This window comes from Petaurus breviceps, unplaced genomic scaffold (genome assembly GCF_028583685.1).
Source record: "Petaurus breviceps papuanus isolate PSGF00001 unplaced genomic scaffold, PetGlider_PUasm1.0 90723, whole genome shotgun sequence".
Taxonomy (NCBI): Eukaryota; Metazoa; Chordata; class Mammalia; order Diprotodontia; family Petauridae; genus Petaurus; species Petaurus breviceps.
The window spans coordinates 7,784,717-7,788,917 of NW_027187323.1; positions in this window are offsets into that span (position 1 = coordinate 7,784,717).

Sequence of the window (4,201 nt, forward strand, 5' to 3'; positions counted from 1 at the left end):
CAAGTGGCCTAATAGTCACAATAATGATAGCCAGCATTTAGAAAGTGCTATACACCAACCCTGAGAGGGAGATACTAATATTATCCTCATTTTACAGATGAGGAAACTGAGACTCAGATAAGTTAAGTGACTTGACCAGGATCACATAGCCAATACTGTAAATGTCAAAGGCCAGAACTGTAGTTGTTTTCCTGACTTCAGGCCTAGGACTCTATCCACTGCACCATCTAGATGCCTCCCAGTAGTATCTCTAGGAAATGAGAGACCACAACATGTTGCTTTAAATACTGGTTACTATAAGGAAGAATCTACCTCCTAATTTTCACAGATTTATTGTCCTCTAACTAGTAGTTTTTCATGTATATTTAAACTCTGTATGCCATTTAACAAAACAGGAGACAAAGGTGGCCAGTGTAGAGGACAGTTAAACAGTTTGGGATAAAATAAGAACTGATCTAAAACTTTTCTCTATTTCAAAGGCTGTGATTATTACTTCTCCAAATGCATTGGGCACTTTTGTACTTCCTGAAATCAATCATGAAATCCCCAAATAATCTAAAGACTATTCTTGAAGTATTTCTAACCCTTCAGAATCCAGCAAGTAATGGGAATTTTCTGAAAAAAAAAAGTCTGTCTTCATGAGATTTCCTGTTCAGTTTCTACCCCAAACAGGCTTCAATGCTTATCTGATCTGAACAGAACTGTCAAGTCTTCTGAATTTTGCCCATCAGTCACTGGGTGATTCATTCTCTGGCATTATGAAGCCAAAAGAAAAAACACACAATCAGTGGGTAGTGTTGAGAAAAAAAGTATATAACTTTTCATCCCTCTTTTCTTCACTGTTTGCTATTTTTTTTTAACAATGGCACATTTAAAGTCATATGACCTTTGGCTGCACATTTCTTTTTAATGAGTTGCCCCATAACCATACTTCTTACATCAAAAAGTGTGGATTATTTAAGTAATTCCTCTTTTATAATTATCAAATATTCTTTACCTTATAAAATGAGAAGAAAACATGACTAAATAACATGGATAAGAGTATAGGACTCAGAGCCAGGAGAGCCATGAATTTAAACTCCACCTCTCTGACACTCACTGTCTTCGGGCCTACACCAAGCCAATTAACTTTTAACCAATCAAAACAAGCAAGCGCTGACCATGCTTTCTCTGTGCAGAGCACTATGACTGACATCTACATTTGGGATATAATGGCAAAAGAAACAGACAAAGAAAAATAGTCCCTGCTCTCAAATGGCTTATGGTCTTCTGGGAGAAGTCTACATGTAAACAGGTAAGTATAAATGTGTAAATATGATAAGTTAAGGAAATAGAGCTCTTGAAAATAAAGGGATACAAAACGGTTTCACTTAGGATGAAATGAGGGTGACAATACTTGCAATACCTAATTCCCGGGCTATTATGAAGATAATATGCAGAGGATCCCAAAAGTCTTAATGCCATTTCAAGTTTCAAGCTTAAACTTGATTAAATATGAACTAAGACTTTTGGAATATCTTGTATATATAACCTGCTTTATAGATCTTAAAATGCTACAAGATCAGCTATTTATCATTACTATTCATCCCTTTTTACAACTTTTCTTGTGGATTTCAGAGAGAAGTGGTTTGAGGACTTTTGTATCTTTAATGTTCTCTGAATTACTGCCCAGATGAATAAATAACATTTTTAATAATTGAAAATGTATTAGGATATAAGCTTATTTTCTATAGGCCTGCTCATAGCAGCAGTGGTTGTAGTAGCAGTAGTTTTTGTAGTAGTAGTAGTAGTAGTAGTAGTAGTAGTAGTAGTAGTAGTAGTAGTAGTAGTAGTAGAAGAAGAAGAAGAAGAAGAAGAAGAAGAAGAAGAACAAGAACAAGAACAAGAACAAGAACAAGAACAAGAACAAGAACAAGAACAAGAAGGAGTAGAAGAAGAAGTATAGTAGTGTAGAATTTATTTTCATCCTGTCCAATGAAGTTTAGGCAAAAACATAGAAACAGTTCTGGAATGAATCACTATTTAATATTCTCTGGACTGATGATCAGGATAAAATAACAGCTTTTTGTAGCTCGATAAAAGCATGAGCATATCTTCTGCCGTTTCTGAAAGTGTCCTCAGTACAAGTCTGTTTAGTGGCTCATTTTCCTCTACTGAAAAACCCCTCGCTTGATCCTTCCATCCATGCTAATTATAATCCAATTTTTTTCTGCCCTTTATGACTAAACTCCCCCAAAAGTTGATATACAATAGGTGCCTCCACTTTCCCTCCTCTCATTCTCTTCTTAACTCCTTACAATTTTGTTTCCAACCAAAGCATTCCGCCAAATATGTTCTCTCTGAAATTAATAATGACCTCTTAGCTGCCAAATTCAATGGTTTTTTTCCTCCATCCTCATTTTCCTTGACCTCTCTGCAGCCATTGACAGTATTAATCACTCTTTCCTCCTTGACGCTCTTTTTGTCTAGGTTTTCAGATTGCTACTCTCTCCTCGGTTTCATCCTACTGATCTGACCACTGTGTTTCCTTTCTTGGATCCCTCTCTAGATCCTGCCTTCTCACCTTCGCTGTCTTCCAGGGTTCTATTCTGCCCTCTTTCTTCTTCCTCTATACTCCTTTACTTGATGACTTCATCTGCTCCCATGGATTTAATTACCATATTTATGCTGGTGATTCTCAAATCTATCTTTCCTTTCCTAGTCTCTCTGCTGACCTCCAATCTCACATCTCCAACTGTTTTTCAGACATATTGAAGTACAGGTCCAGTAGACATCTTAAACTCAGTATGCCCAGAACAGAATGTATTAGTCTTCCCCTCTGAACTCCCCACCTCCAAATATACACATACTTTTCCTATTACTGTAGAGGGCAACACCATCCTCTCAGTCACTCAGGCTGGCAACCTAGGAGTCAAACTGAATTCCTCATTATTTCTCACCTCCATATCCAAGCTGTTGCCAAGGGCAACCTTCACAACATCTCTTTAATATGTCCCCTTCTCTCCTCTGACACTGCCACCACTCTACATGTAAACAGATAAGTGCAGTCTCTCTGCACCTTACACCATCACCAGCAATAGGCTGCTGGTGGGTCTGCCTACCTCTAGTCTCTCCCCACTCCAATTCATTCTCAATTCAACCAAAAGTGATTTTCCTAAAATTCAAGGCCTAAAATTGCCCCCACTCAATAAACTCTAGTGGCTTCCTATTGTTTCCAGGAACAATACAAAATTCTGTTTGGTATGTGAAGCCCTTCATATTATAGTCCCCTTCTAACTGTCCAGTTTTCTTATATCTTATTCCCCAACATTTATTCTTCAATCCAGTGACACCGACCTCCTGGCTCTTCCATGAACAAGACAGTCTATCTCTCAGCTCCAGGAATTCTCTCTGGCTGTCTCCCATGTCTGGAATGATCTCCTTCCTCCACTCTGACTACTGACCTCCTTGGCTTCCTTTAAGTCCCAACTAAGATGCAGTCTCCAACAAAAAAACCTTTCCCAATCACTCTTAATTCAAATACTTTTCCCCTGTTAATTAATTCTTTTCCTATGTACTGTAGCTTGATTCACATATATTTGTTTGCATATTGTCACCCCCAAAGATCCTTGAGGGCAAGGACCCTTTTTTTTCTTTTTATATCCCCAATGCTTAGCTTGGAATAACAGTCCTTGATAAATGTTTATGAAATTGAATTGATGTGTACCTTAACCTGTTCTCACATTATTCTTCTATTTCTGATAGATTTCTATATTTTGAAAGCTTTGGACAATATGACTATTTGGTGTGGCAAAATCTACTAATAGCATTATTAGCATATAGTTATAGCTATACTAGTTATATATATATAACTATATATATAACATATAGTTATACTAATAGCATAATAGCAATAGTTATGATTATTTTCTAATTTTATGGATGGATGTTATGACAAGGCAATTGTGGAAAACATTTTAGTCTGTGACAATGACTTAATGCCAGTTCAGTTTATTGGTTTAGGTCACCATTGTATTTTAAAGTATTATTTGTAGTACAGGGATTTGTCACGTGTTAGCCCATGAAAAGTAGTAAGCTTCCAATTTTGCACCCTATGTCATGTCTTTCTTTGTATTCAATAGGTGCTCAATTTTTACAGCAGAAGGTGATATATTGACCAGTCTCCTTCATTGTCTTGTATACTTTACACTTATCCCCAAGT